Genomic DNA, 24521 nt, shown 5'->3' with positions numbered 1-24521 from the left:
AATTAATTGAATTTTAATCACGATTATGATCTGGGCTTTCAACGATCATTAAAAATGACTGAGCCGATTATTAGCCCCTCCCTCGTGCTTTACTCTCGCGCTGCTCCGTGTGGCAAATCGAGCGCACCTCTCTGCATTTCGAACACGTGTCACAACAAGAGGACCCGAGGGAAGCTCGGAAAGCTAAGCAGAAGTTATTTGGAGAGGAGAGTGACTGCCGTTGGTTGAAAAGAGAGGTAAAAAAATCCAAAAAAAACCAGACGTGGATCAAGTAGACATAGTGTGTAAACTTTGCTACAGTGTCGTAGCTGCACCACAGAGCAACACTGCAAAGTTCACTAAACATAGATGTTTACATTTTTCATTTATTTTTTATATTGCAAACATTTGCACTGTTATCAGTATTTGCACACTATTTTATATTATTTTTTGACAGTCTTTAAAGTCATTATTCAATACATTGTTATTGTTAAATAAATATCGTCAAATAATCGAGATCTCAATTTCAGTGAAAATAATCGTGATTATCATTTTTGCCATAATCGAGCAGCCCTACTTTCTTTTTTCTTTTTCTTAAAGTTAATTTTGTAAAGATGCTATTGTACATCAAAATCACTCAGTAGTCCATGCAAAATATTTCAAACTTGCAAAAGATTCCAGTAGAATACCCTCTTCCATTTCTGGATTTAGTGGGAGTAATAATTCTGTATATCTGGGTTTGGAGCCTTGACTGAGTCAGCGGTTCATTGCAGGTTTGATCTGGTTATACAGAGTATACAGGCAGCTCAGAGAAAAACGTCAGGGAAAGAATGAGACGAAGAGCTTGATGAAAGAGATTTATTTTGGGTTCAGATTTGATAACCTGTATTCAATCTTCTCTCCAATGTCCTCAGCCAGGCTCTGCAGATGCTGTGTGCCATTTTTTTCTCTCCTCTTTCATAATTTCTTTTCAATCAGTTCCACCTGCCTTCAGTGATGGTGCTGAGATAAAATATTGGGCGAGCCCAAGCCTCTAAAGTGGTTTATCGCCATAGAGACATGGTACAATACTGCACTGAGGCCTGTGATAAAACACTGCAGTGTACAAAGCCTCATCAAAGAATCACCATAGCTAGTCGTGAAATCAAAGCTGAAGGCCGGCGCCGAATTCACAGCGATGGCTAAAACAAGATTTCAACAAAGAGGTCATTTTAAATTTGTCATCCAGTTTAACATGTTATGAAAAAACATCTCTGCGCTTTTTGTGATCATTAGTCATCAACAAGTAAATAAACTTTTTCAATTCTTTGTTCTCACACAGTGAGATGCCTCACAAACATCACTTATTGCATGCCAATTTGGCAAGAAGCCCTTTTTTTTTTTTAAACATGAATTTGGGAAAACTTTGAGTTTTCTTGTCTAACAGCACACTCGAGGAGTTTGTGTCCACCATGTTCTCAAAACTTGAATTTACACCAAATACCATTTGGTGTATGGGAGGGTGCCATCTTGGTAAAAAGCATGCAGAAGGCGGAACACAGAACAACCACTCACTAGCTGTGAAATCACTGCTGTTACTACGCTACTCTTCACTGCTACACTATTACTAGACAGTCTCCTGGGTTATTCCCACTTTGATGCAAACTAGCACAATCCGATATCCCACAGACTTTACTAGGAAGCTTGCAAGTTAGACTGTTCAATAACAAACCTGACAGCATCAGACATTTACACTGTGAAATGCCAGTGCATATGTAAAAATGGCTAAGGTGACCATAGCCATTCAGTAAGTGAAAATGAAAGTTTTATGAAGAAATACGGCATAGGGAACCAATCAATCTAAAGTCATTAACGATGGATTTGCATCATAAATGCCATCTACATGATATACTATCAACTCATCAAAATAATGTAGTGTTTGAAATGCAATAACAAAGCAATAAAAAAAGAAAATCTACTCTTCATTTGTAGCTTCAAAACAACCTCACAACGCTGAGTTGAAAAATATTTTGGAGTAAGAAATATGTAAACGTAGCACAAATCACCACAAATAGTTTGCAAAGAACAAGGGACGGGTCTGCAGTCACTTCCATATGTTGGTAACGATGCAACGAGCAGCACCCAGGTTTATAAATCATAAGACTAAAACTGTCAACTGAATTCAAATACATTGTTTGGTTTTTAAATCTACCGGTGTAATTATTTTCAGTTTTCCCCGAGTAATCAGTGAGATAATTCACACATAAGTGCATGCTTACTTTCAACCAAACATAGCAAACATCTGTCTGAAGGTTTGCACTCTGAGCATTGCTCCTGTCATCGGTGTGATTTAACAGTCATCTCATCAAACAATATAAACATCAGATAAGATCCATAAGTCCATACTGATAAGTTGTACCCACATCATCGCTTTGTTAAGAAATTAATCATTTTCATTTAAAGTTTCACACAAAGGCAGGAGACAAGTTTCACAGTAGTTAATTGAATGAGCTTTATTGTTTGTAGCATTTAGATTTAGCTCTCTGGCTAAAACTCCAGTAATGTTGAATGCTCTGAAGGTTTTCTAGGAATTTGTAGAAGATCAGATTGTTTGCACATTTCTGGTATCTTCCAAAAGCCCTTTCTGTTAATCTGACATCATCTGAATGTGTCAACTTCATGTCTGAGCGACACCGTGGTCACTTTACTCTATCTCAATATTACTAGGTTGGGCGTTTAAAGCAAGAGAGGATGCACTCATATTGTGGCTTCCTCTGTCACTGTTGCGGGTATGTCTGAGTGCAGGTGTGAAGAATATTAAGGTAGAAGTAAAATATATTTTGAAAACAGAATGCCGTCTCACCATCAGTGTTGTAATGGTGGTTCAGAGTAGACAACAGAGATGCTAATTTGAATCTATTTACCAATTTTCTCAGACACGCAGACATGGCAACACTTTTTTTTTCTTCGGGGGGTTGCTGCGACTATGCATTAAAATGTTTTACTACAAATAGCCCCCAAAAATGGCAGAGTTCTTTATTTGTTATGATAGTAATTCAATTCAATTTTATTTATATAGCCCCAAATCACAACAACAGTTGCCTCAAGGTAAAGTGAGGTAAAGACCCGACAATAATAGAAAGAAAACAGAGAAAACGCCACCAATAATAGAGAATATACAGTGTTATTTTCTGATTTTTTTTAATTTAAATGTTGCAATTTTAGATAAATATGTTTAAAATTGAAATAACTGTGCTATATGTAATGACAGAAAACAGCAACGTGTCTGCTGTTGTCACTCCGTTATAATCTAATCTAATCAAATGTAATCTCATACAATCAAATCTAATCGAATACAATCTAATAAACACAATCATTAGCTGGTATCTTTTTCTCGTTGATGCTTGTGCTGAGGTGGCTTGCAGCCGCTGATGTGTTTCTAAGATACATAGTAAACAAACAGGGGGAAACAAATAAAAACAAATAGAGCAGAGGCCAAGCAATGTCCTGCAGAGTTTCCATAGTGACTAGTTAAGCATGTTCGTTGCCAGAACCTTTTTCAACCTGATTTGCATTGCAAGCAGCAAATCTCTGGGTGCAGTGGCTTCACTGTGCTTGCATATAAGGTGTGTGTGTGTGTGTGTGTGTGTGTGTGTGCGCGCGTGCGTGTGTGCATGTGTGTGTGTGCGTGCACGCGGGAATGACTGATGCCTCAGCCAGGCAAAGAAGGAAGGTTTAGTTGGAACTTCATGGTTAGTCTGCCGAGAAAAAGCTCCTGTCGTTCCCAACATCTTTAGTTTGATTGGCTTTTTGCTACTGTCTGTTTTTCAGATTCACATATTTTGCTCTGTTAAATTGCTCCGCCATGTGAACTGCATGCATGAACAGATTTGTTGTTCCATATGCACATTTTATATGAATTCTTATTAACACTGATTTATCGTTTGGCAACACTAGAGGAATCAGCATTATTGCGGAACCACTCTGACTCTGCAAACTGACAGGCTGACAGACAAGCAGGTTAACACTCTCCTTTCAATCCTGTCATCACAGCACTGGGAGCACAGGAAATTCAGAAATACTTAGTCGTAGCTTCCAGGGTCTTAAAATCAAACCAAACACCATAAAGAAGTGGGACAGCTGTTGATTTCTTTTTAAATTGATAGCAGTTGCAAATCAAGTTCCATTAACGTTTTAAATGAAAGTGAAAGCAAGAGATTTGGTTCAGTGTGTGTGCTGTTTCCCTTCATTCATATTTAAAAAGTTTGCAGTTAGAGGAAGTTCAGATTGCTTCACATCCACAACCAGCATTGAACATATCATTTGATCATAGATCAAATTATTCTATTATATAGTATCTTAGTTTTAGCTGCAAATCTCACTAGCATGAGAAAATGTTTTTGATCAAATAATGAATATTTTACATGTGTTCTTTTATCTCTTACATATGTGGACATGTCATGTTTTCCAAGGGGCAAAACCCCACACTGTTCTATACCTTTTTCTGTTTCTGTTGCAACATGTTTATGAATTATTTTGTCTGTTGCTTAACATTAGCTTAAAAAACATAATTACTTAGAATCTTTTAAACAAGGATCAGTATACTGGATTCATTAAAAATTAAGAAAATCTAATTATTTATTTATAGAATAAATTAAAAATAATATTGAAATCTGGACTTTTCAGTCTCCAAAAGTTGTTTTGGTTTCTTGAAATCATCCTTACAGTGCAGATGCCCCTCTGTCACCCAGCAGACGGTTTTTGAAGCTATTTACTCTTAAGTTTCATTATTCATGATTACTTATTGCAAGTAGCTCGAATTATGGCGTCAGGTTACCCTCCAGCCAATTGGAACACTACCTCATGAATAATGCAAATTTGCATATGCCATATCTTTGATGTAATAATTTCACCTGGAGATGTAAAAGCGGATGTTCATGGACTAGACTATGATCTTGAATAGAGAGTGCAACAACTTGCAAGCAGCACTGGAGAGATTGTTTTAAGCTGCCTAACAATCAACAAAGCTACACTTCTGTCCTGCGCTGATTACCTCTGGCTATTGGAGTTAGGTATGCATTTGAAATGGGTGGCAGAGAGGGCAGAAGTCCTACTTGGTGACACTACTGCGTGCGCAAGAAGAGGAGATAGTTGAAGTGCTTCAGATAGCCTCCTGCGCATGCAATGCCTCAAGTTTCCAACGGAGAAACATAATAGAGAAAAGATAAAAACAGTAGTACTGAGAATGGGTGGAAAGAGACTGAGACCAAGGAAGTAACAACACCTGAGAACATCTAAAAGTAGCTAGAGAGGGAAAATGAAAGGTGGATTAGATCTAACAAGACACAAATAATAGTGGAAGAGCGATACCTTGCTTATTTATAAAATCTGTTCCTTGATTCAGACTCGATCTATCCAAAACATCCCATGTTTCTATCCTCTCTTTAAAACGTGCCTTCTATCTTTAGCTGCCATCACTGTCCTAAATAGACTTCCTCTCTATTTCTTCCCTCTACACACACACACACACACACACACACACACACACACACACACACACACACACACACACACACACACACACACACACACACACACACCTACACACAGATACGCTGAACAGAAAAGCAGCTATTAAGATATCTCGTACATCCCCGGTGCAGCTTTTATCTAAAAAGCATGGAATGACCACATATAAATCCATTCCACATGCTTTTTTAAGTCAGGAATGAGCAGACTGTCCAAGCTTGAGGATCAAACCTGATTGGCCACTGCTAGTTTCCCTACCACCATAATTAAACCAGTTCACTTATCTCGGAGCTGCACTCTGCCAGGCAAGTATTTGTTTGATCAATTTCAGCCTTCGATACTTCACAAGTTGGGCAGATTGTTTTTTACTAAGGCTTATACACCACTGTATCTGAAGGAGGTTTGAAACTAATTTACAGAAAAGTCACAATAGACAAATATAGACCAAATCAATTAATTTGCATGTTTTTTATAATAATTCAAATAATTTATTTATCACCAAATCTTAGATGCCTAATTTATATATATAATATATATTGTATTTGTATATCACAAACATAGGGACACTTTGTATTTTATAGCAGTAAAAAAAACCATAATAAAATGAAATAATGGCAGCATGGTTCTTGTGACCATAAATAGACTGAGTTTGCTGTTGTATGTGCTCAAACTTTATTTCATCAAGAAAAAATTAGATATTAATGCTTTTTTAAAGATGTGATTCAAGTGGGTTTCTTTCTAGGTTGTGCGCACTTTGGTTCTGTTTGATATAAAACACTAAACTAATGAGCCTTACTGGAAATTTGTTAATATCCAATATGTGTCAAGGGACAGGAAACACTTCTAATTAATATATCAAGGCATAATTGTGAAATTCAGATGTATTAAATGCCTTCATTAAATGGAGATTAAAGGTGGATATGACATGAAAATAAATGCTGTATAACTGAGTTAAAATCCTGCAAACGTCATTTTGCTACAGTTACTTCATGAAATGGTAAATGTGTAAACATATAATTTCCACATTAACTAATGAAGGAAACTGTGATATTAACTATGATGTTTTTATTTCTTTACTTTTCTGCACACCTCCTTGATCCCCACAGCACCAGCATTTAGGAATTTATCATGTTTTTTGGACATTTTTGTTCATTTTCTTGGGTTGGATGATAATGTCTCGAAAAGTTTTCGCACATTTGGTCTAAAGACACACGCCTGTTTAAATAAAAGCTTAAAGACGATATTTAGATGAGAGTTTTCATAAATTCTCTCTCAGGAAATCCACACAATGGTGGAAGCGAGTGTGTTCTTCAAAATAAGAACCAGGGGTAAAGAAATCAGTTAAAATCAATATGTACCAACCAGACAAGTTGCAGGGTGCGTACTCCAATATCTTTCTTTTTGTCGGTCTTGTTTCTTTATCTGTCTTTCTTTCTTTTTATCCCTCCATCTCCATAGCTCTTCCTTCTCACCTCGGGTGCAGGCTGTTGCTAAGAAACGAAGCCAGTGTATGTGTTAGATATGCTTTCTTTCTTCTTTTTCAAGTCTCTGTGACGAGTTCGAGACTTTTTCAGTGGGGAATGTCAAAGAAAATCAATCTCTTCCACCCTCCTCAACTTCATTTTACTCTCTCTCCTGATCTGTTCCTGCTCTTTTGCATTCTACCTTCCGTCGCTGGCTTCAGTCTAAATATACACCAAGAAGGCAGCCTGTCTGTGCTGGGTCTTCATGACTGCACAACATGTTGACTTTCTTAACTCGCCAGTGTATTGTGAACATTGCTCAGCTCTCCTTGGATTGTTTTTCATGACATAAGAAAAAGACTATGTAGAGTTTTTTTCTCAGCTATACAATTAAGCAGGATCCCTGGTTCCTGAGACTTTCTCTATCGCACCAGAAACAACTGGTCTGTGGAGCAGTGGGCCTCAGATCTCAGATCTGCCTGTTTATGAGGATTCTTATTTTCCATAATTAGGGCCAAAACAGTCAAATGGAGACAAATTTGAGATTTCTCACATTCATTCTCTCAGCATCTTGTGAAATTATACTTTAGCCACAGCAACCTGAAGCACCCCCACAAGGACCTTGACTTAGTTTAGTCTACTGTTAGCCCAAGGTGAAGGGCAAGACCACCTTGGGTGAAATGAGGGGTAAAGGAACACATTGAGTCTGTCTGCAGAGGGCCAGCACTAATGGAGAATAAATTATGTCAATTAACACTCTCAGCTGGGAAACATTAATCAGCTAATGATGGTTCAGTGACAACCAGAAAAGAGATGGAGGGGAGAAGCTGTATTTGACTGCGTTGAAGAGATGAGATTACAGAGTATTTAGCTCGCTGAAACAAGTGTATATCACAGTCTTAACTTGGAACACAAATTATGAAAATATAACCCTCATGTTAAAGATGGATGTTTAATTATAGATACTTCTTCTTTGTATTTATTTTATAGTGTTTATGCAGATATACTTGCCCTCATTTTTGAGTTTAGTTAATCATAGCATCTTCAGAAAGAATGTCCATCACTTATTATTTCAGAAAGGTTTGTTTTGAAAAGTCAGTAAGTGAATTTATTTAAATATTTGTTTAAATATTGTCTTCACATTTCTTGTATAACTAAGTTAACACAGACCACTTACACTTAATGCATTCGTATGAATATGCCTTCATTAAATATATCACTTTCTCTTTCATAAACTTTAAGTCTCAACCCAACTTCTCTACCTCTGTATTTTAGTGCTTCTCACTCTGCCTCCTCTGTGTTTATGCATCCATAAACACACTGGAAACTTTCCACAAATGCTTACTGTCAGGTGTAGACCTAGAGACAGCACAGTCATGCTTGTCTGTTTATTTTATGCAGCTAGTTTTCGTATAGTTAATGATCTGTAAAATGTAGGTCAGAGTTCCACTGTATTTTGTAGAAGAGGAGGATATATGAACCACTGCTTCTCAAAGAGGGGCTTGTGGACCCATAGGGATTGTTGGGTTAACATAGTCCATAGAGAGGCAGTGTTTGATTACTTTTTAAAATCATATATTCAAAATAACACATACAGTCCCCCTATTTCCTGAGCCTTGGTTTTGCATCATATGCAGCTGATTAAAAGCTTTCTGTTGGTTGAGAGATGACCAATGGGTGTATGAGACATGTAATCATCACACAAGTTATTTGCAGTCTTTAGCCAGACCAGATCAGACCACAAATACTGGAATGTATGTGAATTTTAATCTAAAATAGAGATTAAACAATAATATCTGCCTGTTTCCACATGGGGTGACGTATCTGCTAACATATCAGGACGTTTTTGCATCCCACACTGTCCTATATGTGTAATAAGGCCAATTAAATTGTTATTTTGCGCATAAATGGTAAATGGCCTGCATTTGTATAGCGCTTTTCTAGTCCATAGGACCCCAAAGCGCTTTACACTACATTCAGTCATTCACCCATTCACACACACTGGCGATGGCAAGCTACATTGTAGCCACAGCTGCCCTGGGGCGCACTGACAGAGGCGAGGCTGTCGGACACAGGCGCCACCGGGCCCTCTGACCACCACCAGTAGGCAAACACGGGGTTAGTATCTTGCCCAAGGATATTTGGCATGCAGCCAGGATGCAGCCTGGGATTGAACCACCGACCTTCTGATTAGTGGCTGACCTGCTCTGCCACCTGAGCTACAGCCCCAGCATAAATTGATACCATATGTGTATATTTATAGTCAGTCCTCATGCATATAACGTATTTATAGTAACTAGTTATCTGTCCTTTATGTATTACATAATTTATTCACTCTACACCATTGCACAATAAATATGCTAGATTTTGTTTCTGTCACATTGTCAGTATTGTCTGTTGTCTACTCTGTTACCTGAGAGCAAAGGACCAGCCAGAGCCCGATTCATTGTATGTGTACACAGACTTGGTCAGTAAAACTGATTCTGATTTTAATTCGAAATATTTTTATTTTTTTACAGAAATGTTCAAGTCATGCTTATTTCAAGGGTGCAGCATTTTCCGTTTTAGCAGAGAGTCTGGATTTCATTTTTTTTCCCTCCGTGAGTGTGGCTCAGCTTGCAGGCTTGCATTTACACATGCAAATGCTTTCACAAACAGTCTGTGATTAGGATGTGTCTGGCCACCAGCAAGCACTTGAACTAACTGTGGTAATAATATTCATTCCAGTATTAATATGGCTCCTTAGTCTGAAAAGTGTCAGGAAAAATAAAAGATTTTCATTTCAATTTTGATTCAACAGTCCACCAACTGTCAGAAAAATATCATAAAATCAGTTATAATTTAACTTTAATCATTTTCAGTGACTCTTAGTTTGTTTAATGCTGGTCTTATTATTAATATGAACTAATAGTAAACCTGCTATTGGTTTACTTATACTAGTAGAAGATATGTCCTTTCTGCTACGGGTTCAATGCTCTGATAGACTAAATAATACGTCAAGGTGAAATGACAAGCTGAGTATTTGAAAATTTGACAACATGAAACTTTGATTGACCAATAAGGTGATTTGCACACTAGACTGTAGACATAAATCATATACTCAGGTTGTTTGCAGGTTTGGCTGCCATGTATATGCATGCTTAAGTATTTCACTGATCACTGCGTGGGTAGCTAGACAGGAAGGCAACAACAGAAAATCTGATTTTTCAGCATCACTTACAGCTCTTTTGCTTATAGGAAGAGCTGTGAGGGCTTTTACATCCAAAAACATCACAGAAATGAAATGTAAAAGATGAAATCTCATGAACAGATGACACTAAGGAATATAAAGGTCTTAACTGACTGTTTAGGATTTGACAGACTTTTTTTTAAAGAAAAGTGGAGTCTTGACTGAAACAATATGTCTACCTGACTGATTCCACTTTCTTATCCTTTTATACTGAGTTTGATGCATCCTTCATCTGGTGGACGCTTAAATTTATGCAAATTCCTCTTCACTCCAGTAAGGTGACAGTTTCAGTCCCTGTTTTGATCCTAGTTGACTTGGCAGACTAAAGTTCTGTCTCTTTCTTTTGAGTAGAGAATACGCTGCCTCTCACTGTGATGATACACTCCCATGTCCCTGTGGGATTGGACTCACAGGGCCTGATACACTGCAATTCACCCCCCACTCCCTCCCCAAAAGGCAGGAATTGTCAGTTTTCTTCAAGAGATAGAGGAGCACTATCAGTAGGAGGTAATATAAAGTACGTATTCAATATCATGATCACATGGAATAAAAAAACATCTTTACTTGACGATTGTTTTATATGAATAAATGAATGAATACTTCTGCTATCCTTCATATTCGAATAGTAAGAAGAAAATGTGAGTAATATAGTTGTTTGTTCCTCCCTCTGTGCTCTCAGATTAACTTTGAAAATTGCGTCTCTAAACAAGCTTATAGTCAATGTACTCCCACTGTGTTAGACTGTATTAGATTAAATAAATAAGGATTTAAAAGCAGATCAAGTTTTTAAAAAAATACCGGCGTTTTAATTCTCACAGGTTAGATTTAAACATCTGTTGAATTCACTTTATAAATGAAACCCCCAGCCTTCGTTTTTCAGTAATTATTCTGCATCTACTGAAGCATAAAAAGGAGGTTTTAGAGGAGGAGAGAAAACAATAAAATCCACTTAAGAATAGCTCTTTTGCACAAACATTGTAGTCCCCTCAGATGGTCGAAACATGTTTATTATTGTCACTCACAGAAGCCCCAACGAGTTTAGTATGCACTATATCACATGCTCTCGCATTATTATTTTTTCTTTTGTTCTCGCCACTTTTGCCCCAGTTAAATATAAATAAATAAATAAATACTGTAATTGAAACAAAAAGGACCAATCTGTCTTTTTCCACACATACAGTGGGGATGTTTGTGAGACAGTCTTCCATAGTAGAAGGAAATTTAGAGATAGCAACCACTGACTTGTTGTACATCTTTTATTAGAGAGACCACAGTTAGATCTTGTTTCTTAATCTATCAAGGCAGAGAATTGGAAAGAGATTTGTTAGTTTTGTAGCTAAAACTTGAGGCTTTTTTGTGACAAGACTACACTTGAGCTGTACTTGTTTAAAAAGAAAGAAAAGTCTGCAGCCCTGTCTTTCCACCTGTTCATTTGCCATTTGCTCTGTGTTCATCCAGCGCCTAATTACACAAACAGAGGTGAAATTTCCAAGTATTTAATGGTTCTCATTGAGGGGCTGGCCAGTGTGCTGCTGGATGGTTCACAGTGAACGGACATCAGGCTCTAATGAGGCACAAAGAGAATGGAAGGGGTTTGTCTGGACTAATTTCATTAGTGTCCTCCTGTCCCCGGTCATTGTAGTTAGAGATAAAAAGAACATTCTCAGATGGGGCATAATAGTCCAATAGAAGGCATAATGCAGAGATAACAGCTGATATATTGTTTAAAGGGAGGTGACTGGTTAGGGTGTTTTTTCTGCTCGGCTCTTCGTGTGTGTTTAAGAGAAAAACTTTTTAAACAAGATTTATACATCGTGATGTGATGTATATGTTATTCCCACACTTATTTATGATACTCGACACCAGCAATGATATCTCCCTGTTGATTATAATAATCAGACTCTCTGGCTCCATGCCGTAGACCGCAAACCTCACTGACAACATGTCCCACTCTAAGTAGCTGAAGGAAAACAGATGTGTTAGTAAAATATTGTGATGATAAAACTCAACTGTAGTTACTATCTTTCATGAACACTCGTGATTGGATTGTTGTTATTTACGCTAATAGTATCGCTACTGTGACTGGGAGGCCCAATGAGAAACAACTTAAAGAATTTTATTCTTTTTTTTGTGTGATGAATGTTAAATTTAAGGAGAAATTTAAAGGGAAAAAAACATCCTATGGATTCATATATGTCATCTGGTTTGCTTTTAAAGTGCTTAAAAAACCCTACATTGTTGTTTAATTTAGTTAGAAATGCAAAATAATGAACGCATTACGGGTAATTATAGAGTCTCTGGTTTCACCCACCTTGTTGTAGTTGCTATGCACTGTTGACAGTCAATGCAATGCAGGCAATATTGTCTCGCAGTATGGATTAAAAAATATATTTAAATTTTTTTTATTATATTAGTTACACATAATTTAGGCGACTTCATTTTAAGTACAAATTATAAATGCAGTAAAGCGGGCAGCAGCTGCTGCTAGGTGATTTGTTGATGACTCATTGATGCCAAAATGGTACCCAGAACACTTAACTGATAGATCAGCATTAAATGCTGCTGCTGTTTTATTCCACAGATATTTATCTAAATATAATTTAAGAAAGTGAGGTAAACCCGGCACTTTGCAGCTGAAAGAAGGCCTCGTTCCTTCTCTCTATTTCACCTTCCATCGCTCACACACACTCTCTCTCTTCTTCTCTCAAGGTGCCATTAAAGAAATCCCCAATTACTCCTAATAATGATGTAATGAAGCACGGCTGACGTGCCAGCGAGCTTTAATTAAGTTATTAATTAGCTGAATAATGGGGTTTTTATTCACCGGGACAGAAGCCACAGACTCCCACGGCAAAAGAGAGAAAGCGAGAGAGACACAGTCGAAAAGAGCGACAGTGAAACCGAGAGGACTGTGTGGGTGACCACGTGATATTACGTCCAGAAAGAAAAACAAAGTAATTTGAAGATATCTTCTAAATTGTAAATAACAATTTTTTAATATAAATCCTGCACATATAATTTGAAAGGAACACACAAATTAGTCGTGCCACGGTTGCATTTTTCCCTCCAGTTTCAGCACCGTATCACAGCCCCTTAAAAATGTTATGGTAATATTTTCACCTTATTTAGTCCCCGTGCACCACTGCCAGAGGCCAGTTTAACCTTCTCACATGTTGTGGTGAGTTCAGGTCATAGATGGCAGGCTGACAAAAAGACATCCAAGCAATACATAATTACCTGGATATGAATAATCCGAGGTGACCCCGGAGACTGCAAAGGTGCACTGTCGGTTGATCCAATTAACTTTAAACTAAGGCCCTTAATTTATCTGCAAATGGCTGTGCTTCTCCAGGGAGGCTGATAATGTCAGGCTTCTAATTCACAAAACAGCTCTTTAGTACTTTCTCTGAGTGTAGTGGTTTGGTTTATTTTATTTTCCTCTCCACACCAACCACGCGTGGTGTGCGAGACTGTGTAATAATGCACGCACACAGGACCATTTGTAAGCCACTCACACACTTCTCTGCTTTGTTTGCTTCTCTTGTTTTGCATGTATGTCTTATTTACATGTAACTCCTAAAAAAATGAAAGATTTGGGGGTTAAAGTTGGTGAACATCAATGTTTACATACATACTCAAATCAGTTAGGTGCCTCAGACTAGTATGCAGGAGTAGTAGTTGCAAGATTTATTTTGGATGCATTATAAATACCTGGGTTGCATGGTTAAGATAAGGAAGAGATTCTGTTCATTGCAAATACACTTTGCCTATTTTACGATTACATTTTAGTTGCTCTTTGCAATACTTGTCTTTTTTCCCAGCTCTTAAACAACTTCACTGTTCAAACAAATAATGCGGTAAATATATATTGCACTCACGAAGAGAAATGGCAGATTTCTGTAAGTATTACCTGCAGTTTGCTTTGATGTTTTGCTATTTGCTCTGTGATTGGTGTAGGAGAAACTTGTGTACACCATGTCAGTGCCCAGGGGCGCATGGTCTTGAAGCCCGTGTAAGCATTTTTCTTTCGTTTCTAACGCCAACAGTTTTGTATTTTTTTGTAATACAGAGAAAACTTTCAGGTTATAGTGTCTTATAAAATACGTAAGTGCTCGTCTTTTATTTTTTTAAAGTGTCAGTGTGTATTTTCATATCAAGTGTGAAGTCTTTCTGTACTACATTATCACAAACAGTTGGCCACATTTATATTCCAAATGCTTTTTTATTCATAATGAAATCCTCAGCAATTTGGTCATACTGTATTTTCATGTTCACCAATTTCAAACATCATTGATAACATTTTAACCTCATGCATTTAAATGAATCCTATGCATGGTGGGTCCTTGAGTAAAGGCAGCTCTTAAGCTACAAGTGCTTACAATGCCCTCCTCAAAGCCTGTTTGGTTATCACTGAATGGGAAAGCTAATAGGAGGCAAAATGACCGGCTTTAATAGAGATTTAGAGATTCCTACATCTCTTCCTGCCTGCTTCCATCCACTGTCTGGCTGTGTTTTCTGACCTTGGTGTGTGAAGCAAGGTCACACCACTGCAGTGACCTAATACTGTAGTTAGACTAGCAGCCTTCTATGAGTTTGTGTGCAATAACGCTGTGCATAAATGAAGGGAAACCTCTTCTTCACTTTCTCCCCATTCAGTCTTCTGTCATGTCTCAGACATATTTTTTTTCCTTCCATCTCTTTTGTCCTCCTTTCCTTTGCTTTCCCATATATTGTCTTAGCTATCAGCCAATCCACCAATGAGTCTTATTCTTCAATAAGTGGAGGCAATCCCAGCCTGCTGGGGAAAGCGGATGGAAGCCGAGTGAATACAGAAAGCCCTTTTATCTCTTTCTCTCTTTATTTTCTCTCTCCCTCATGTTTCTATTCCCTCACTCCCTCTCTTTATCTCTTCCCTACTCTCTCCCACTCTTTGTCTGTGTCTCAGGAGATTGCTCTGAAAGCCGGGTGCATGCAGAACTATGGCTCGTCCTATGGCTGTGTAAGCTAACAGAATTATCAACTTGGCTCCATGACTATGGTGCCAGTTTGACTCACCTTCACCTTTTTGCTTTGTACACTATGCAGCCACTGCCAGACTACAGTGCTGGCCTTGGCTGGACAAATACAGAGATCTGGCTGTGGAAGAGAAGCCTGGGGCCTATGGAATAAAGATGTATTAGGTGCTTGAGCCTATACTATTCACTCAGGCCTCAGGATATAATCCAGCTTGACTTCCAATAAAATGGTAGAGCTTTAGGCAGATAATACAATGGATTTATTGATTAGATACCCATGGGAGGTTGGAGGGTATCACATGTGTTATATACTGTTATATTAAACCAATACCTGTGAGGAAATCATGTGAAAATAACCCTAACTTATAAGTTCCTTTAAAGTTACCTTTATGTTAAATTAGAGCTGGGCGATATGAGATTTTTTCATATCACGATATGTTTTTTTCATTTCAGGCGATAACGATATCTATCACGATATAAGCCAAATAACTATATTTGTAATATTTAAATGTGCCGTTGCTCACAAGTAAAATGTGAAATAATCAGCAGCTTGTTTTTATTTAAATATTTATTTCCCATAATAAGTTCAACAGGGTAGATGTACTTAAGGAACATGAGACTTTTTCAGATAAATAAAAGGCAAATATTGCAAACTACACAAAAGACAGCCGCTAAAGCGTTTAAGTTTCAAAATAGAACAAATGAAACAGACTAAATTGTCAATTCCACTTAGAAACAAAATATTAATTCTAAAAATAAATCTTAGTTTGTTTTACAGAAGAACAGACAAAATTGACTAACTTTTCTCAATATCAAATAAACTGAGAACTAAAAGGAAATTCTCAATCTCTCCTTGTTGTATAGCTTAGCTTTTCAAACAGTTTTAACAGTTACTTTAGTCTGACAAAAGCCGAATGACGAATTAGCGCTTCCAGTCAGAGACTGAGGCTACGTCCACACGTACACGGGTATTTTTGAAAACGGAGATTTTCCGTTTTCGTTTTAAAAAATAATCCCGTCCACACATAAAGGCAGAAATTAAGGAAAACGCTGCTATGAACATGCCAAAGCAGCAGGTGGCGCTAGATTCCTAACCGTGCAGAAATGTTGGCCAATCAGAAGTCTAGAAGCCTCGGTGGGAAAAAGTAAACAAAGCTGGGGCATAGAAGCAGAACCGAGTCATATGTGTGGACGGACAGTAACTGTGTGTATATGTAAGCATTTAAACACTGCAGAGAGTAGAATTAACAGTAACAGTATTGTAGAAATTCATTTCACCGAAACAATAACGTGGCGCAGTGTGACGCATGCACCAGTTTATTGTATTTCCAGACTTGCTTTCGGCACAATTTACAGTGCACGCTACTCTGTTTTTTTGTCAGACTTGAAATAGCCGAAATACCTTCACACTACGGAACTTCTATGGCTCTTCCGTTTGACAATCTCTCCAGCATTGGAACCATCATCTGTTTTCTCTTCGGTCACGCTCGGTTGATTTTTCTAGTCGGCACACTCATTTCCTCCATTACGCGCTGGCTCCATTACCCGCTGGCTGCTTCCCAAACAAACACACGTGCGGCTTGGCACTTGTGCTGTACTAACAAGTCACGCCACGTGACGCTGCGGCTGTGATTGGTTCGGCTCTGCGCTACTTAATTTGGATTGGCTGACATTATTATTATTTTTTTTTTTTTTTTTTAAGAGGACAAGAGCGGCGAGGTCTATCGCGATAGCTTAATTTCTCTATCGAGTAAAAGTTATATCGCGATACATATCGTTATCGTTCTATCGCCCAGCTCTATGTTAAATAGAGAAACACATATGTCAGAAAGAAACAACAAAAGTTTTGTCTGTGCAAAATTTAACGTAAACTTTAAACAGATTTATCTGCAAATAATCAGGTATCTGAAGAGGTTTCAGCTTAACTGTAGACTTAACCAGAACTAAAATAGTGTTTTCTTCATCTTTTCATTCCTTTTATCACCATTTCTTTACCAAAGTGCATCATAACCAGGACATATTTATATACTATCATAATTTAAAATACCCTAAGCTGCACTCACCCTTCACTTAAGACAATGAATTTGGTCTCTTGTCAGTGTTTTCAATATATATCCAAAAAAGTACAGGCAGTTACCAGTTTTCAGTTTTGCTACATCTCTATGATATTGTTTATGTTTGGTGTGGGCTGAATGTTGTTTCCTCTTATTTCAACTAACTGATGCCACATTAAATCTAATGTAAGTCAAATGTGCAAATGTTACTGGATTAAAAGGGTCAGATAAACAATCTAAAGGAAATGAGAATTAATTACACGATATAAAGGCTCCTCTGTCACACCCAACAAACACAATCAAACCGATGAAGATTTATTCTCCAGAGAAAATGTAAATGATCTTTTGCAAACAGTACACAGTTGTTACTTTACATCCCTGTTTCTACAGTGTGAATTGAAGTGATTTGTTCCACATCCTGTATCTCATGCATTTGCTTCAACGTAATGAATGGGCAGCTCTTAATCCAAGTCTAAATTAGTCTGATCAGATTAGCACTGAGTTAATTAATACAAACCCAACACTGGATTGATGTGTTAAACCCACTTTTCTTAATAAACTCATAGTAAGATCTTTTAAGATGTTACCTGTCTTGTGAAAAAATGTATATTTTTTTAACTCACAGCTGTTTCCTAACAGTATTATCAAACGGATGGTGGAACACGGATCTTTACATTCTAGTCAAGTAGATATAATTCAGTATGAAGTATCATTTTTATTATTTACATTTTTTATATATTTTTAAATTATTAGGTAACAGACATACATTTATATCTGGCATGATAAAAACATCTCTATATCTGCTGTGCATCTTCATGTCTCGACGCTCTGCTATTCCTATTGTTGCCTATAGATGGTGCACGTTGCCATAATCTCTGCAGCAAATATGCTGCAACTCCACTGCAATTGGATTATATCAGTAGTGGTTTGTCTGGTTGGTCTGGGATGCTGTGTTGATAATAGATTAGTCAGAGCTCTCTCTCTCGCTCTGTGTGTGTGTGTGTGTTATTGACTGTGCTTGGGAATAAAACGATCCGCCAGGCCCTGATAGTCTGTTCTGTTGCATTTTGGTTCAGTTCCACACACGAGTGTCCCATGCCGCAGGGCAACGGCTGTTGTTGCATTGCCCTGAGGGTACGTGTATTTTCTGTGTATTTGCTCTGTGTTTGCTCTGTGTTTGCTCTCTGTGCGTGTGTGTGTGTGTGTGGTTGGGCAAGGTTCAGACACAATCCGTTGGCCTACTGGCTTGGCGTTTTGTCTACAGTGAGCCGATGGGAGTTGGATGTTGGAGTTGGACGTTGTTGTTTTCAGTAGCTCACTTCCCCCTATTTTCTCATTATAAAACATAATGTATACATAGAGTATATTTACATACACACGTTCTGGCACCATGCATTAATAAGCAACTACATCCCATAACGAGATAGAACTACTAACACATGAACACCGTCACAGATTTATGCACTGATGAAGAGCTTTTGACCCCACTATCACACAAACAACTCCAGCTGCACAACACACAGTTTACACTCCTTATCTAATAGCTTTAACTGTAGCAGTTTGTTGAGCACAAGCCCCAAAGGGAAAGAAGGACTGTAGGAATGGGACAAAAACAGAAAGCGAAAGATGCATTTCCGATATGAAACTCTTCCCTGTCAGCATATTACCAGCTGCAGTAGAGACACCATACATTTTTCTCTACTTTTGCAATCTGCTGGTTGACTCTCTCTGTCTCTCTCCATATATATATATACAGGTTGGGCCATTTATGTGGATACACCGAAATAACATGGGGATGGTTGGTGATATTAAAGTCCTGTTTGTGGCACATTAGTATATGTGAGGGGGCAAACTCCTCAAGATGGGTGGTGACCATGGTGGCCATTTAGAAGTCGGCCATCTTGGATACAACTTTTGTATTTTCAATAGGAAGAGGGCCATGTGACACATCAAACTTATTGGTAATGTCACAAGAAAAACAATGGTGTGCTTGGTTTCAACGTAACTTTATTCTTTCATGAGTTATTTACAAGTTTCTGACCACTTATAAAATGTGTTCAATGTGCTGCCCATTGTGTTGGATTGTCAATGCAACCCTCTTCTCCCACTCTTCACACACTGATACCAACCATTCCCATTTTATTACAGTGTATCCATATAAATGGCCCACCCTGTATATATACAGGTATGTTGAACTTCATACTTTACTCATGGTTGTGTCCCAAGTTGTGGCCAATGGCAGGAGAGTATAATGAGTTCTGCTCTGCTGCCATTGTTCTTTTTTGTTAGTGACCCATTATGGAGGTCTTTAAAGAATAAAAGGCAATGTACAAATGTAGACCTGTTAGTATTTAGTCATGGAATAATGTCTCCATGTGTGGATAAGGATATTGGATGTAGACTTTCAGACAGAACAATAAATGGTTACAATAATAACCAAAGATTTTGCTGTAATTATAATGTCTAATTTGTCAGGACTAATTATGCAGTCCTAATATGATGTGTAACTTTGTGTTTTTACTATAAGGATCTGTACAATCACTGACCTCTGTTATCTGCATCTCTATGAATTTGTCTAATGTTGGTCAGGATTATGTTTTACATATATATATATATATATATATGTATATATATATATATATATATATATATATATATATATATACATAACATCACTCTCTGTCTATCTCTGTCTCTCCCTCACACACACACAACTTTGTGTGTTCCATATGCACTTTTAAATGATGAATGAAGTTTCACACAATGAGCAAAGAATGGATTTCAGTCTCTGTATGCTTCATGATGGAGACTGTGAGACCCAAAGTAAGACAGACATGAATAAGCTGGGTAAGATAAAAGCATCATTTTTAGGTTGTTCAGTCTGTTTGACAGCTGAAATATGTGATGAACACCATCATTATTTCTGTTCTCAGGTAAAGCATTAGATTAGGTAATGGAACGAAGGAAATACAAAGCAAGGTGTTTATCATATTCCCTGTAAGGACCAAAGCTGTTGCATAGACCAATAAAAGAAAGAGAGATTCAGAGGGGAATGTGGTGACTTGAAAGTAAGATAATGAACTGGTAAATAACAACAGAATGGAGACTCCAAATTAAAGTTTCATAAGGGGAGACTTATCTGCACTGAACTACTGGATGGTAGGAATAGAGAATTTTGTAAGATTTTGCTGTTGCACAATTAAACAGTATGACTCTCCACTGGGATAAGTAATGTGAAAAATTTTGTTCTGCTGTGATAACCTAGAAAGTTAAAAGTTATACATAAGTTTGTGACTATTTTATCTCACATTGTGTTACTTCTGATTCACCTTTTTTCATACACAACAATTTCCCCACACACATACAGTGATCTCGTCTTCGCTCTGTACATGTCACCTAATTTATGATAAAGGACAGATTGCCATTTGTCTGAAAGCTTTTTATGACTGTACAGGCCTTGTTATAGTACCACGCCATCTATTATCTGATAGAGGTCTGTGTCCATGTACTTGTGTGTGTGTGTGTGTGTGTGTGCGTGTAGAAGAGCATGAGAGAGAGAGAGAAATCCTGGACTCACGCTGCAGCACTATAACAGGGCCTCTGCTCAGGAGGCGTTATTTATGCATTGACCACTCTGTGAAACCCCACTCTCTATGCCCGATTCATTATCCTAAGAGAGACACAGAAGAGGTGAGGAGAGAGAAGGAAAAGCCCAAAGGCAGCCTTCTCCTCTCCTTCCTGTGCTCTTCTTTTCTCCCCTCTCTCCCCTCATTCTCTGCATCACACAGATCTCCCCCAAGTAGCTGATGTGAGTATGTGGTGCTAGCACATCAGGCTTTTATTGTGATTGAGTCAGCTGCTTACTAGGAATGAAGCAGGGTCTGTTGTCTTTGTCTTGCAGACAGGCAGATAGCTCACTCCTCAGGTGCTTTACCTTCATTGAGGAAAGTACATATCATTGTAGTTCAGTAACATGCAGATTCGCTGTACATGTACAGCAGAGTTGGTGGTACTGGAGGTATTAGCTGGAGCTAAGATCTTAGAAGCAGTGTTAGCATTAAGAGACATGCATAAAATTATTAGTAGTAGTATTGATAGTATTACCATGAGATGTAATAGAAATTTAATTTTCTCTCCCCCTCCTGATGTTAAGGCTTAACATAATTATAATATAATTACAGTAATAATACTACCACACACACACACACACACACACACACACACACACAAATTCACATTCTGCTCACTCGTCCCTGTTCCCAGCTCAGGGCCATCTGTCCAGGGTTAGGAGTGGTGTTAAACGCCAAGATGTCCTTGCTGTGTGTCCAATCACTTTTCTCTATCACTAACTCCTTATTTCCCTCTTCTACTCTGTGCATTTCTCTTTGTTTCTATCCTAGAAATCCAAATAATTTACATTGTCTTTTTTCTCTCCCTCTCCAACCTGCCCCTATTTCTCCATGCATCTCTAACCTCTCTCCACTTCTTTGGCTGTGGGGAGAGAGAGGTAGAGAGAAAAGAGGAAACGTGATTGAACATTTACAACTATCCTGAAAATCTCATTGCAGAGGTCTCGTCACTGTGACAGCTTTTATTGCATTTTACCAGGAACCTTCAGACAGGAGGGCTAACTTTATCTCTTTGGACAGATGCACATACACACCCATGCATACATATCTGTGGGAATAACCTTCTGTGAACATAGACAATACACTTGCATAGTCATACATATATTATAAAAAAAAATGTGTGCATACTGCTATGAGTGCACAGCTTCTCTGAAATATGCATGCAAGCTTGCAAAGGTTTGTTATAAATTGGATTTTGTCAGTATGAAAGCGATATGGTGAGAGAGAGACAGTGAAAGCTAGGACCTAGTTAGGTAAAGTGTTGTGCCAGAGTCTTTGCAGTGACCCCAAAGTGGATGGGGTGGAGGGGGGGGGGAGAGGAAATAGATTAAAAGTAATATTAATTAAATTCTATTCCATTTGTATAATGGAATACAAAGACAGGAAAAGCAAAATTAAAACATTATGACAACCAGAAAGGATCGAGATGAAAAACTCTCTGTATCCTCTTAGTATGCTTGTACATGATTACCTGATTGTACAATATTTATGTGTGTTCACTTCAATGAATCGCACCTGGATAAGCAGTAGAAAATGGATAGATGCTCACCTGAGTGGCAGGACTGTGGTTTATGATCCTTAGCCATCAGATAGCACTAAAGGAGAAATCTATTGAGGTTGTACATCTGTCTGGAAATGAGTTCTCTGTAGCTGTTAGAGTGAGATGAAGATGGACTTAAAGTGCTTTACATACACTAGCCTTTTGCTCTAACCAACATGATCAAGGATACAGTTTAATCTTAAGATGAAATACAGCAGCACTCTAACAGCTCTGCAATCAGAATCCGGCATCTAGTCCAGCGCTAGTAAAGGAAAAGTAAATGGTAATGCAGTGCATAAAGCAGTAGAGTAGAAATGCACAGTATCGACAGTAAGACCCTAGTTCTTGTAGTCGTTCTGTATTCAATTTCATTAGGTCACTATATTAGCACACTGAGAATTTTAAAAACTCTTAGTTCAAAATCAGTTAATGTTAAAAAGGTTCAAACTAGTAGCATTCATTAAGTCGGCTGAGTTCAGTGTTTTAGAAACTGACTTTTATTTAAAGGAAGTTTGTTCCACTGACCACTTAAAACAATATATCTATCCTGGAATTGTGATGCTGGATCACTGCCACTACTTTCATAGGACAAAAGCTAGTGATTATTCCTCACAACAGTACCACTGCCAATTGTGCAACCATTGATAAGTTTCTTGGATGAGAGTGGACCCATTGACCTGGTTGGTACAGCCTTCATGGTGGGTGTTGGATAGTTGGAATTGAATTAGCTTCAGTTTTAATCTTTGCAGTATCAGTATAGTTGTGATAGCTATGTGCAAAAGAAAACAGAAAGCATTCACAGCAGGAAAAGCTATTCTTAGACTGAAGATGCAGAACCCCAAAAGTTGCAAACAAAAGATCTATTCTCATTTGACATTTTAAGCACTTGACAGAAACTGTGTAAACATCAACTAGGATTTATCACCAAGAATTTGACCAAAAAAGTATAAATGTTTAGTGATTTCCGTGTAGTTATCTGGACCTAGCATGCATTACAGATTTTGTTTGCAGAATCTCTTTCTACCAACAGCAGACAGAGACTGTGTGACAATTTTTAAAATCATACTATGATTGCTCACGTTGGTCATGAGCAACAAAAATGTATGAGTTCATGTATTTATTATGACTTCAAGATGCTACAAATGTCTGCTTTTTTCATAACCACAGAGTACATATTTTGTACTTCAACTGAGGTGCAAAGCACTTGAGAGCCTTGGCCTATTAATATGACCAGCAGAAGGTAATATTAGATCTGCACAGAAGCCAAAATCATTCTGTGATTACGGTTCACCCTGAGGACTGCCAGGTACTTCTCAGCTTGATGCAGATTGCATTACTTAAAACACAGCCTCTGGCCTCTCTTCATTGTACAGTACTTGACATAAAAACCATTCCCCTATTCTGCACACCTTGCTGTGCAGAATAGTCAAGTGATTGCTGCTTAGCATGCACTGTCACACAGTCAAAGTAAAAAGTTTGATATAAGCATTACTTACATGTTATTATGCCATCAAGCTATGCGACCGAAGCACTAAGTGTCAGAATAAAACCTTAGCTAATAAGCTATGAGAAATCATGTCCATGCCACTACACGATTCTCTATGGATCAGTTTTTCTCATTTCTTCCTTACATTCATACATTGCTCACAATATAAGCAGACACTATTGTATTTTGAACTACCTTGTATGATTTTGGAAGACAATGAAAAGGAATATCCTTTCAAAAGTTGTGCAGTTTTATTATGGTTTAAAAGCCCTGTTATTACTTGTATATTCAACCACCTTTCTACCTCCTCAATCCGTTATTACTACATTATTATTTTTCTTTTTTCTGTTGATTTCTTTTCTTTTCTCTCTCCACCTGTTTTGTAAGATTTTAACTCTCTTAACTTTAGCTTTCTCCTTTTTTCATCTGCTTTATTACTTCTTCTTGTCCAGTACAATTCATCATGTTTTAAATGGTGGACATGCCTTCCCACTGGTCTTGCTCCTTTCTTCCAGAAATGGCAAATCGAAGCTTATGCACTTCTTTACCATTGCCATTTTCTTTTCTTTCTTGGAAAAAAAGGCTTTGAATTCAGACCTATACAGTTGCTGGAGCTTG

The 24521-nt window shown here is 37.8% G+C and overlaps 1 protein-coding gene across 1 annotated transcript in view; it reads left to right on the top strand.

Moving 5' to 3' along the window:
• The window catches only part of nlgn1 (neuroligin 1), a 301957-nt gene that overhangs the window by 212689 nt on the left and 64747 nt on the right, over window positions 1–24521 (top strand). The window lies entirely within an intron of this gene.

This window comes from Rhamphochromis longiceps, linkage group LG23 (genome assembly GCF_057381845.1).
Source record: "Rhamphochromis longiceps isolate RC_006_pf linkage group LG23, R_longiceps_female_GT1.1, whole genome shotgun sequence".
NCBI lineage: Eukaryota > Metazoa > Chordata > Actinopteri > Cichliformes > Cichlidae > Rhamphochromis > Rhamphochromis longiceps.
The sequence above is the reverse complement of the archived record's forward strand: the minus strand, read 5'-3'. Positions and strand labels throughout refer to the sequence as shown.